Here is a 14,083-nt window from a genome sequence, read left to right as displayed (position 1 = left end):
GTACTGTGTAGCTGTGTTACCTGTATATCAAATTAGCCGATTAGCCTGCTAATGTTTTTGTTTTTTCAAAAAACAGAAATAGTCACTATTCTCAGTACATTAAAAGTGCTATTTTTTGTTTTCATTTCATAAACACAACATATACAACTACCTGAACAGATACTTGACTGAATGGATGCTTTATATAGCTGCTGCACACATGCTAACCAGCTGTACTCGTAGTCGGAGTTTTACCTGTGGCTGAATGAATGTGACTGTTTATTTGTATATTGCTGCATCTTTAAGAAGGCCTTCAGACTCCATATTACCATTTTATTTGTTGTTGTTTATTAGATGTAGTAACTTTCCACATTGTGACAGTATTTCATCATAAGTGAACAAAACTATATCCTCAAAAACACCGAATACAATTTTATGTGGCAATAGAAACGCTAAAAACGCCATTGCCTTCAACTAAAAAGTCACTATTGTAAATATACATGTTTCTTGTTTTCTGTGGACAGTGACAGTATATATCTGCATTTAAATTAATGCTTAAAATGTAAATGCAATTATTATGCAGGTCAGAATGACAACTGTATACCTATACAAATCTCCCAAAGCATTTCCTTCACCTAGGTTCAGCTGAGCTCTCTCCGAGTACTCTGCTCTTCACTGCTCCACTGACTGCCTGAATGTAAACTTGCAGTGACCAGATTCATCTGGTCTCACCAGAGAGGTCCGTAAAGAAATATATGGAGTACCACTTTAAGGAAATGAATGTGGATTTCACAGGTGCACAGTTTTTTTGCCTGGTAAATGGTTGTATGTGGCTGTATGCAGGTTTTAAACAAATGTTCTATGTAGAAATAAAAGTCAGAGAACCCACATTCAGAACTATCTAGCACGCTTTTGTAAAGATCTTCTGCTACACTATGGACCCTATCTTACACGCTGTGCAAGGTGCGTTGTGTTGCCATGCTCATTGCTATCTCACACCCCGCCAACAGTCTATTTCCATGCCTTCTGCCTGCCTCGTTTAAATAGCAACAGTGCTTGTGAATATATCTATGCCGATGGGTGTGGTGGTCTCGAAATGAGGTGTGTTCAGGTAAATTTCTGGTATTGCTATCTTGGCTGTGGAAAACACAGGTACACCACTGACTGAAAACAACAGACCTCAACAGTCAGACGTTCATTGCTATCTTGGCAGTGAATCGTCTACACAGGCACATGCACCCCTGTTTGTTAGCAGCAGCTCACAAACCTACAACGTGTGCTAGTTGGCAGCTATGGAAACCTTTATGAACAATAAACAGAATACAAAGTAAAATAACATTGTTCTAGAGGCGAGGCGCCCCACCACTTCAGCAAGCCTTCCCAGACCGAAATAGTAATCCGTCAAAGTCAGAGCACACCTGGCTCTTAAAGGGAATGGCAAGTGATACGTGATTAATTAAGAGACATGCCTTTTATGAGTTCCGAGCTGCACAAGGCTTACTTTTCCTGTCATTACCATAGCAAAGACACACTGAGGCCCTAAATCAAGCAAAATAGGGCCCCATGAGTTAAAAATGGTTTCACAGCTAAAAACATTCTTCTTAGGGTTTTTTTTAGGGCCTTTTTTTTACCAGATTGGGAATAGTCATATTTCCATCAAATGTTTTTCCTAACCCTAACCCTAACCCTAACCAGCTTTCACTCATTGCATATATGTACAGAAAATCCTGAAGAAATCTTTTTTCGCTGACATTGGAATGAATCTGTTGGACAAAGCAAATTATAGAATGTCCTAAAGAAAAACCTATGAAAATCAATCATATTAACAGCATAAATCCGCAGTATGTCGTGCAGTATGTGCTCTGTACGTTGTTTTATTAATGGTCTTGAGGTTCAGAGAAACAGCTGTTCAGCTGCTTATCACAGGAACTGCTGAAAGGCCTCAGTGTACAGACAATATCCTGGTGTGTTTTCTTCCATGTCCTGAGAGTCTTTGTTTGACAAAGATGCAGACCACACCAACACAATGTCATGCTTGTTTGTGGCCTGTGCATTTCCTTCACCAAGGATCCTTCGAGGTAGGGTGACCACCTGAGGTCAGCCCAGATAAATGTGCATTGATCTAAAACAGGGTTGGGTTTCACCAGCAAAAAAAGAAAAGGCTCCTCTGTTTCCTTGCCTGTTTGTCGGTAAAGCTTCTATTTATTCTTTCAGCCTGAGAAACCTTGGATGCAGCTCCCATCTTTGCTGCAACCATAACTACCACCTTTCCCTGGAATGAGCCGCAGTCCAACTAGAACCGCTCCCAGCAGGCCCTCAAAAGAGAAAGACAAGGGACGGAACGGTGTGGAGGTTTCCGGTCATGATAGCAGCTTCTAAGATAACAATGTATTTCAGTATTATAGCAGAATCGGGGATATTTTATAGTGATTTCAATTCACATAGTTATTAAATATGTTATTTATATGCATGAAGTTTTGTTTTGCAGTATAAAAACATCCTTTACATTTGTACCATGTTTCTGTGATTTCTTCAAATTGACAGGAAGGCAAATCATGGGGGTATGATGGCCTGTCAATGGAGAATGTACATCGCAATAGTAATAGTAATAACTATTGACCTAAGAGATATTATTAAAGGGAATAGAGCATCTGATGGATTCTTATATTCCTATGTAACGCTGAAAAGTGTGAAATGTTAGTTGTAGGATATTTATTTTCACCATGATATTTTGGAAAATGCAGTAATCATACAAAGCCATAATGATAAATTGCTTGGCTATGAAATAAATCATCAATCAAAAGTGCCAATAAGTTATTGCGTACATTCATTATGTGGAAATTCCTCATATTGTCACTGTCGCCAGGAGAAAGATCAGGAAAAACTTTCAGTGTCCTTTTGGAGCATTTCTATTGGTCCATTCTTCATGAGATTTTGAGCCCATGAGTCAAAACGTTTACGAATGTGATGCTATTTTGACCAACAACCAAAAATACTGTGTTGTTTAAGAGTTCAACATTGCTAGAGTTCAGGGGTGACACCAGGCCTCTAAACATGACTGGAAAATGTCTTGGTTCCTTAAAAAAAAGAAAACAACAAACATAAAGGGTGCTAGTGGAATAATGCCAGCGGGCAGTTTAAATCTTCAGACTGGAAAAAAGACAACTGGCCTCTGGCAAGTCTCAGCTGGTCTATAGTATTCAGGAATCCCACATTTGCGGTAACCCCGCCACATTGGGCTAGTTCTAAAATGTAGTTGTGTGACACAAGGGTGCTGTTTTCTAAATGTAGTTATCAAATCTACAAACATGATACTTTAATATGTAACACATGATAACTGACTGTCTGGAACATATACTGAATGTGATGCCGAATAGCTGGCAACCTAAAGGCAGTAGGTTAGGGTTCAGAAGTGGTAAAAAAGTATGGCTGGTTCAGTGATACATTGCTGAAAGCCATTATAATTTGTTGTCCATTAAAGACAGAGATGCTTGCATGTAACATCAGGAAAAAGCAATCTCTGTAAATTCACACTGTCACTGACTTAACTGTTCATTAGAAGACATGTCTACAAGTACAAGAAGAGTATTAATGAGTAATATGAGCTGATAGATGGTTTGTGAAATGACTCATTTTAACAAATATTTTCATTTGGACACAATTTTGGGTTATTTTCTGCTTTTGGTGGATGGGTTTTTAAGCCCTTTTTTAAACCCTTTGGGTTTTAGCTGATGTTTTAGGTCAGTGGTCCGTTCAATTAGAAAAAGCCTGAAGGTTAAACTCAATATAAGTATATATAGTTTCCTCCTCATGTCAGCGTGGATTTGCTCCGGTTTCCTCTCACTTCCCAAAAATGTACATGGTAGGTGAATCGGCTATGCTGAATTGCCCCTAGGTGTAAGTAAATAGGTGTGTGTGGTACTATGTGATGTCCAGGGGGTATTCCTGCCTAGCGTTCAATGATTCCGGGCAGGCTTCAGACCCTTTTTTCTCATGGATGGATGGAAAATCAGACTAGACGCAAGCTCACCAGAATTGTTTAAATTTCACACCGTTTGATCAACGCTGGGTTTTAACACTGCCGTGCATCATTAAAATGGGTAACCATCACATCCCTAGTTATGTCTTTTGCCTCAGAGCACAGCTTTGACTCTGATGTGACGACGACTGTGAGACGATCTGCCAAATCCGAACGCCGCTTCTGCAGTCCAGCCCAACGGCCAGGCCTGCTGTGTTTCATGTTCCACAGAGCTGGCCAGCAGAATGGCATCAGCTCGAGAGACCCTGCAGATGGCTAAGGCACCCGAGGATTTGCTCCTTTCAAAGCGCTGACTACAGCAGCGGCTGTAAATAAGCCAGAATAGATTTATGACCACTCCCGTATGTCTCTGCGAGGTATCAGGGAGGACCATTAGATACAGTTCTGTGGACAGAGATAGGGATTATGCTGGAGATAGAAGCAAGGATACAGATACAGATAGGATGCGAGCGTGAAAGTATAGGTTGACGTGTCTATTTATTATTGAGTCAGAGATTTATGCCGCTCTCCCTCGGGATGGTGATAGAGTGTTTCTGGTTTTGGCCAGGGAATTAAAACTAGAAATTAAGTTACCACAATCCACCGCGATGCTTTAAATGCAGTGGAGACGTTACTAGCTCAAGCTTAAGGTGCAAAATGCAGCAATACATTGATCCGAAGAATGCTGAGAATGCTGGAAATGCTGAGGTTGGCGTAATATTGCTGTTGATTCATTTCTACCTCTATCGGTTTTCAATAAAGCAGGTTTAGATGTTCAGGATGTAGAAGCATGTAGCTAACATGGATTTGCATTTCCCCATCTATACAAGAGGTGAAACACAATGCCACAATCTGTATCCATTTGGTGCCCAAAAGGGCTGTTTCTGTTTCTGTATATGTAGTCAGATTTATAACACAAAATAGACAAAATAGACCTAAAATAGACATTTCTGTTTGACAGGTCCTTTAATTGGGAAGTTGTTATATCCTTATGACTTAAGTACAATAATAAATTAAATAATAAACAAAAACATGCACCGATAAGGCTCATTAAAATTATTAATGTACTTATTTATTTATAATTTGTTGCCCTGTGCTCAGAGCATAGTTTGGATGGGCTATTTTGAGTGGGAGGCCTTTCCGAAGGCCCACTAGTCGACTGGTTGGATATATTTTGTTTATTTGTTTATCTAATGTTTCAATGTTAAAAAAAAATTGCAAAACTAACTGATATTCATGTGCTTTTTGCCAGCAATAAAAGATTCTCACACAATACATTTTTTTTCACCTATGGTAAATCATTCACGACATCCAAGACTAGCTTTTGCTGGTTTCGGATGGTTCAAGCTGATCTTCGAAGGTCAAGGTGGTTGAAAAGCTGGTCATCCAGTCGAAAACATGCCCTACACTGGTCAGCTTGCTGGTTTACCAGCTCTTGGCCATCTTACTGTATGTTGCATTTGATTTTGGTCATATTTGGTGATGCGGACATACTGGTCTTACTTGTCAACCAGCTTGGTTCATGCAGCCTTCGTGATCCTGGTCATGTGGGTCGACTGGCCTTAGTGATCCTGGTCATGCGGGTCAACCAGCCTTCGTGATCCTGGCCATATTATCTGACCAGCTTGGTGATGTTGGTCATGCTGGTCATCTAGCTTGGTCAGTGGTTGAACATAGCTTGTAGACCAGCTAATACATCAAAAGAAGCTAAGCTGGTCATCCAGATGAACTACCTTGACAGGTTTGAGCTAGCCTGGTTTTCCCAACAAAGATATCGTGTTGCTATCACTTAGCTTAGGTTTTCACTATATATATATATATATATATATATATATATATATATATATATATATATATATATATATATATATTTATTGTTATTTTTTATTTTATTTTTTTTTTTTTTTACATTGGTTTTCAATAAGAGGTTTGAAGGGTTTTTTTTTTGCTTCTACTGTAAAGTTGCCATTTTGGAGATGGATAAGGTGTTTGCATGACAGCAACGAATGAATGAACAACTTATATGTTAAACAAGACAGAATCCTTTGTGTATTGGGGTTTATTTTGGAGCTCAGTGAAGCAGTGTTTAGGTCAGGCTACCAGAACAAATCGCTTAAGGCCTTCCTTTTCTGAAAACTCGGACAAATCTGGTAGCCGAGTGGATCCCTAAGCTAGTCTGCTGTGGTTCTACGCTACAGATCAGGCCGGATCAAGGAAAGCCGCTAGGTAACGAAGGCAGTTAGCTAACTGTTCGGAGCAAGTAAACTTTTCAGACACCACCACAGACGTTGAGTGCACACGTGAGTAGGATTTGTGGTGAATCTGGGGAGGAGTGAGTTTAAAAAAACATTTCAAAAGTTGCCCGTTTTTCCTGCCGGCCAAAAACTGGGACCTGTTTATAACAGGAAACTGTTTATAACATATCTGTTTATTCAATAATGCATTTGAAAACTATTACATTCAATTGTGGAGCCCTACACTATCATGAAATATGTAAAATTAGAGAGTAATCTCTGTGCTAAACATGTCAGAGCGGGTTACAACTAGCGCTAATGCTAAAAGTAGCATGAATGTTTAACCAAACATTAAGGACGACGTACTTAGCCGTCTCATCTGATGGATAAAAAACAAGGGCACATTCAGGCCAGGATGAGAAGAGTGCTCTTGGGCCAGCAGATACGAGCAACACACACACACACACACATAGATGTGACTAAAATAAGCCACAGCAGTGGCATTGTGAAAGGCCTGCTTTGCTTCTACTCTCTCTCTCTCTCTTTCTCTCTCTCTCTCTCTCTTACTATATATTTCCTCTTTGTTTCCCCATGTCTCTCCCTCCACCCCCCCTCTCTCTGTCTCTTTCCAACTCTCACTCTCTTTCTCTTTTTTATTTTTAGCCAGGTTTTGGCAGCTCCTCCTCTGCACAGCACATTGACTCTATATGTTAGTTTAAGCAAGCGTCAGAAAAGTGAGGAGTTTTGGAGGCAGCGAGTGCGTGTTTGTGTCTAGATAAGATGATGAGGAGCGAGCGGCCCATGAGCCCAATATAACGCTATAATTAGCCCCGGGCGGACAGATTTAATGAGCGGGAGGTCTAACCGTGGAAAGGCGCTAGTTCAGATCACCGCGTTAGACTTGTGTTTATTTCGGCGTGTGGGTTTTAATGCGCGTCTCCGGGGACGGCTGGTCAGTGCTGATTATAGTAACGACCCCCTTACCATGCCTAAATAACAGTCATCCACGCCGCAGTTTGTTATTTTACTCCAGCGCTATATATACATATATACTCAGGGCTAAAATAAATGACAGCCAGGGAGCCTTGGTTTGTTTTTAAGGAAGAGTGCCTGGAGTGATGAGAGTGATTCCTGCCCACAAGCCAACAGTGCTATTATTTCCAACACAATCACGTGAGCATCTTCCGGCCGTTGTGATTTATATGATAGGGTACTTTAGCCCCTTTGGCGTAGATCGGTGGCTCGTATGTTCATGGAGGCAGTTTGACTGCAACGTATGCTTGTCAAGCCTGAAGAATATCGATCATTTTTTATGTAATTACATTATTTATTAAAGAAATATTTATTGAAAATTAAACATTTAAGGAGGGTTAAGGCCTGTAGACCCTTTGTCTTTTTAGAAAGCGCTCCATTACATTCAATAGACAAGTCAAGACAACCATATCCACCATTAATGTTGGACACAGATGGAATTTGGCCTACGCCCTAAACCCTCAACAGTTACAGTGAGCTCACGTGGCCAGAGCGGTAGGCAGCCATCACAGCGGCACCTGGGGAGCAGGAAATGTGAAGGGGCTTGCTGCTTGCCGAGCCTGGGTATCAAACCCACAACCCTGTCATCAATAATACCATTCAATTCAGATTTATTTCCGTAGCATTTCTGACACGGCATGTCGTCCCAAAGCAGCTTCACAGAGATCCACGTCCGAGACTCAAGCCAATGGCGATAATGGTAGGGAAAACCCTTATTGGATCAAGAAGAAGAAACATTAAGTGGACCCAAGACTCAAAAGGGGAAACCCATCCTCCGGATGCTGGTTAAATAGTGATATGCACAGCTTTGCAGTATAATGTAGTGTGAATGAAGGGCAGCATTAGTAGCGGAGGGCCGGGTCGGGCAGGACCCAGGACACAACTGAAAGAACGAAGCATCTCGATACATGGGCTTGAGAAAGGAAAGAAAAAACAAGGAGGTTAGGAGGAATTGATGCAAATACAATATATGTCCAATTGTTTGTGGACATCCCTTCTAATGAATGCATTAAGCTATTTTAAGTTGCACCCATTGCTGAGACAGATGCACAAATGCGCACACAGCTTGTCTAGTCCCGTATTATATGCACTATAGAAGAACTGCCAATAGAATAGGATTCTCTAGATCAGATACACATGAACCTATTGCCACTATGGCTAATGCCAGGCAAGAACTAGAGGGGTATAAAGCCCCTTAGTATTGAGCTGTGGAGCAGTGGAACTTAGTTCTCTGGAATGATGGTGGTGCTCCATCCATTATTTTGCGATGAGTTGGGGAGCTGATGATGAGGTAGGGTGTATCATCCAAGGAGGTATCATCTAACATCTTCACAGCAATGCTTCAAAATCTAGAAGAGTAGAGACAGTCACTCCAACAAAAGCAGAATACACTCTTTTTTGAATACCCTTGATTTCAGCAACTAGGGTGTCCCTGTTTTTGGCAATATGGACATCACATAATATGGTAAACAATTGTCTCATGATCTCTGAATTGGAAAGTTTACACTGAGTAGAGATTTGAACTATGATTAGAGGCTCCAATCAATCAATCAATCAATCAATCAGACTCAGGCAACAGGCACACATCCATCGCGTGCTTCAAGCGAACAACATTTGCTGCCCATATGGCTTTTTTCCTCCCTTAGTGGATAAGCTAAAATAGCAAGGATGTTTCTTCATCACTTTAATGAACTTCATGTAGATGACATTAAAGCACAGCTAAAAAAGTGGGGACTTTGAAGTAGGGCGACGTTGATGTTGACTTAAATATAGCTGTAACGGACAATATAGCAGAAACGCAGACGTTTGTGCTGTTCCTAGCTAGGCATCGTCAGCATTTTTCTGCATTACACAAGTGCTGTTGTGTCGCTTTCTGCTTTGGTGTGTTTTGGTGAGGCCTGAAGGAGGTGTTAGCTCAAATGTAACAGTACTACAACTTCAACTCCCTACTGCCCTCATAACGGATTAACTGAAAGCCAAAGTTAAGGGAGCCAAGGTTGCTCTCCTTTGTGTTTTGACTGTTGAAGGTTGTAAAGTTGTAGAGCAACCATGCAGCGCTTGTCTTTTCAGGTAAACGCTCGATAGTGATGACGTCCTCTGAGGGCTGTAGTGTCCTTGAGATCCCTGAACATGAACCGCATTAGGTTTCTAAGCCATTAACTGTTATCTAATAAACACAAATCAAAAAAATCTCAGTAGGCTTATGCTTCAAACACCACCAGAAAAATTCAAAATGCAAACTTTGCCCATCAAAAGCCCTTTGCGCCCACCAACCTGCCTGTTATCATGCAGGCCACCAGTATGCATGCAGGCCACTAGAACAGTCCCTCATGACTGATTACTGTTACTGGTTCCTGAAAGAGAGCTGCCAGATTCACTACAGCAATAATCACACAGTAGAAAGCAATAATATATATTTTCCTGTGGCATAATAAGATGAGCCTGTGTGAATGATTGCACTGTGTGGATTCCTGCCTGACAGTGGTTACAGTATGTGTGGGTTCCTCACCTTCATATCTGCCACCACCTGCTATTTCAGCACACTGATGAGTCAGTAATCAGCTATGGTCGGAAGGTCACTCCCTCTGAGTCTCTTGCATTTAATATGCTGCAGAAAGATTCTCGCTTTTCTCGCTAAGTAAATCAAAGCTACGGGGGCGGAATGCCTTCAAGGAAGCGCAAGTCATGGAACAACAAGGGGAGAGGGCAGTGGGTTATTATGTATTGTTCATCAATCCTTAGGCGAAAAGAGTCTTGGAGTGACCTCGGAAGATTTTAACACATTTCCAGTAATGTAGGATTTTTTTTTTTTTTTTAGAAATGCCAAAGAATGCATTTATTGAGTATTTTTATTTGTACTTTAATGTATAGATAGTATATATCAGTGTGTGAACTTTAACAAGCCTATTTACCACCCTGTTAATTTGCCTTAAAATGAAACAAGCCGATTTTTCTTTTAAGTAGACCCTTTTTGTTGGCTGGTTTGCGTCACTACCGAAAGCTCCCAGAAACACATGTATTATAGCATAGTCTTACTGGGTAATGTTGCTGTCCTCTCCTTGTGTCCTCTCAGCGCAGTGTGCTAAAGAGCTGAAAATATTGTACCTTTATAATAGTGTTATCTGTAAGCCTTGCCCCCACTGGTATGTAAACCAGTACTTTGCCTTCTGGTGTGTGTTTAGCTCCAGTTTGGTAGTCAGCTGAGGTAGTCCAGGGTGTGAATGTTGGAGAGAAGTGATGGTAAAAGCTAGCACTGTCTACGTTCTTGCATGCCGAGATATAGCTCACCTTCTGTGGACACAGGTCACAAAGTCTAGTTTATGTAGTAACCCTTATTCCCATAACTAACAGTGTCTGAACACACATTGCTGCAGTTTTACTGTTTCAGCAGCTCCGACTACAGCTAGCAGGGCTTTTGCTAGTGGACAGGTTGTATCTCAATTTTGGATAAATCTTACACAATGACTGTTACAAAACAGTTCTGGGGTTTTGGAAATGGCACATGTGCCAGCTCTGTTTTGTTTCTGCCAGAATTTCTTCTGAAGGATGACACGGTTTCCATGTAATCTCATTATTCAACTATGCCAAAATTGAAACTTTAACATTTAATTAACCCTAGAAACTAATTTAATGTAACCCTAGAAACTATTATTTCTCACTCACATACCTAATGTTTCATAAGATTTCATAGTAAGAGCCTGCATTTAATGCATATACTGATAATGAGCTTATTTGCATGTATGAATTCGCATTGGGCCCGAACTGTCAAGAATGTTTCTGGCTTTGTCAGTTTCTCTCCTTGCTGAAGTTGGGCTGTGTGGCTGTCAGGCTCTTCGCTCTGCTCTTCTGCCTCCTTTACGGATCCCGTGCACTGCAATTATCTGAGCGCTGACTTCGCAGGTTATTTCCTCAGAGCCTCTCTCGGTTATAAGTTATACGACACTTGGCTGTGGCAGGTAGCGCTTCTTGCTAAGACCTTTATTAGCAGGGCTGTCTGCCTGCAAAATGCCACTGTGGCCCTTTGTTAAAGGCCAGAGCCATGCTGCTTTATGTGCTGGAGGTTGTGGAATCGTGGGGGGTTGCACGGTGTGTGAATTATGTTATGGACACCATGCTTTAGCTCTGTGAGTCACTTCAACACATAACACTTTCTTTAAGTAGAAAAATCTCCAAAATCTTAATTTTCAATGAAAGTCAATGTAATTTTTATTAAATTCCAGATCATTTGGAGCTTTTTTATTGGTCCATCATTTAATTTTGACACAATGTAAAGAACATATTAAAAATATTACTATACATTACTATAATATAAAATATTTAAAATATTACTGGTGTGAAAGGCCGAGATTTGTTAAGTGTCATATAACTAACACTTTTGATGTCAGTTGAGTAAATATATTAATGTCTGATGAAAACACTGACAATATAAGCCAAAGTCATTATGATGCATTTCTCTTGAAGTGCTGTAACAGTAACATTGAAATCGCTCAAGTCATTTTAATGAGTACAGTAAAAATATTAATTGCATGGGATGCAGTTGAGAAATCTATAAAATCTTGTTCACGCCTGTGAATTGGGAATTGTAAAATATACAGTAAATATGGGGATTCTAAAAGTCCACATTGAGACAAACCTCATTTAAACCTGGAAAAAAGCCACCAGAAAGTTTCTGAAATGATAAAAAATTGTAAAATAAATTAAATAAAATAAAATTGTGGCAAAGACCACGTCGAGGCTATTGTACAAAAAGTTTAGAGAGATGTTTTGAGTCTAATCTCAGCCATTGAAGCTCATGTTCAGACCACCTTCAACTGGATCTGATCTACTCACTGAGGATTTCATGCTGTTCGGGTGCATGCTGCCATTAAAGAACAGAAGTGGAACCCATGATCTTCTGCTGTTGCAGCTCAACCTCTTCAAGGTTTGTTTGTTTGTTGTTTATTCTGAGATGCTTTTCTGCTCACTGCAAATATAAAGAGTTGTGTCTGAGTTACTGTTGCCTTTCTGTCCAACCAGTCTGGTTTCTGTTGATCTCACTCATCAACAAGGTGTTTCCGACTGCAGAACTGACACTAACTAGATAACTTTTCTTTATTACGATATTCTGAGTAAATCTGGAGACTGTAGTGCTGAAAACCACAGGGGGTCAGCAGTTCTTAAAATATTCAGATCAGCTCATCTGGCACTAACAATCACGCACCACTTAATTTTTTTCCCCATTCTGATTGCCAGGGGCGCTGCCAGGGATTTTAGGCCTAACTCATTCTGGGCCCTTAACAATTCGGCCAAAATATTCAATTAACCCCTTAAATAGGCTATGGCTCACCGACGGGCCGTAAGTGTTATTACAAACTTCTGTTACCAAATAATTGCCCCACCAGTTTATACAGAAGTCCCTGTAGTTACTGAGTAATATACCTTAGTGTGTAATAAGACTTGCTGCATTTAGGAGATTAATGCATTTCTTTGGGCATGCGTCAATCATAGGCCCTAGGAATCGTCCTAACCCCACCACCCCCGGGCCATTGCTGATCGTTCAAGATAGCCTGAAGCAGCTGGTCTATATCTGCATAATATTTTCTGTACTGCTGCCATATGATTGGTTGATTGGAGTACCTGCTCTTTTGCAATGCACTGTAAAGACAGCACCCATGATAGGTTTGTCATCTTAGAATAAATCCAAATAAGCATACATGCAGTAGTCAGAGTTAGTGGTTTACTAATACAGTTAGAAGAACAAAGGTTTAAAATGAGGTTAGAAACACACTCACACACCTAAAACCATAATTTGTACAGTAAGCTTACTTTGATTAGAATCTGGATTCAGTGCTAAACCTAACCCCAACCATTAATCTAGGTCTAACCCTAATGCTGTTAAGAATCAGCTGAGATAGTTAAACAGTTAGAACATTGGGGGAACATTTATTGTGGACTGTGGACCCTTTATTCAGCTCCAAATGGAATTATAATGAGTTTCCCCACACATTTAGGTAGTTATATATAGCTATGGAGCCTGTTATCACCACAAATGTAAGACTAGCGCTCGGGCTGGCCTGCAGGCAGAGTGCTAATTCAGACAGTGAGAGTCCAGTAATATGAGGGTGTGGGTAGTCCAGGTAATATGAGGGTGTTTTCCCCTCATTTAGAGCTTATGCTGAAACTGTAGAGAATGTGCTCCTACGTCAGCTGTATATCAGCTCTCAGACTCTTAAGCTCATCTTAAGATGACCATGCAGATTTGCTTTGATGGACTGAACGGTTGGGTTTTCCTTTATTTTCAGGGCTGCTGACCTTTTCGGCTCCACCGGTAGGTGCTTTCCCTGGGGCTAAACAAAGACGCATTACTGGTTTCTCCCAGCACAAAAGCTTTATTGAACGCCGGCTGCAGCTCCGTCTCATCGGCCTGCCTGATCAGGTGTCATGAGAAACGCTAGAAAAGCCTGAGTCATGTCAGTTGGTTTTCCCCAAGCATTTGCTGATGCAGGTGGGGGGGGCAAAAATATACTGTTGAAAAAAGAGAAGTAACAGAGTCTTCAGACTGTGAACACACTGGTGACTAACCAAAGATTCACAATGGACTACCTCAAGAGGCACAAGCTGAAAGTTTTGCCATGACTTTCAGAGATCCCTGACCAAGAAATCATTGGAAAACCTCAAGAGAGCAGTGCATGCAAGACTGTCTAAGACTGTCACAGAACTAGAAGCTCTTTGAAAGGACAAAAAGGAGTGAAAATCCCCCAAAAAAGAAGTAAAAAGACTTTTATCTGACTTCAAAAAGTGTTTACAAGCTGTGATACAAATTGGTTGGCAAGTACGGACC

General features: G+C 40.7%; 1 long non-coding RNA gene across 1 annotated transcript in view; it reads left to right on the top strand.

Annotated features, from left to right (window-relative positions):
* The window catches only part of LOC140543747 (uncharacterized), a 40,793-nt gene extending 38,011 nt beyond the window's left edge, over window positions 1-2,782 (top strand). The window contains exon 3 of the long non-coding RNA XR_011978197.1: window positions 2,194-2,782. This is a non-coding gene — a long non-coding RNA (uncharacterized lncRNA). The remainder of the gene's footprint in view (window positions 1-2,193) is intronic.
* Window positions 2,783-14,083: the final 11,301 nt, after the last annotated feature.

The sequence above is a fragment of the Salminus brasiliensis genome, chromosome 22, assembly GCF_030463535.1.
Source record: "Salminus brasiliensis chromosome 22, fSalBra1.hap2, whole genome shotgun sequence".
Lineage (NCBI taxonomy): Eukaryota > Metazoa > Chordata > Actinopteri > Characiformes > Bryconidae > Salminus > Salminus brasiliensis.
Note: the sequence above shows the minus strand (reverse complement) of the source record. Positions and strands in the feature narration are given on the sequence as shown.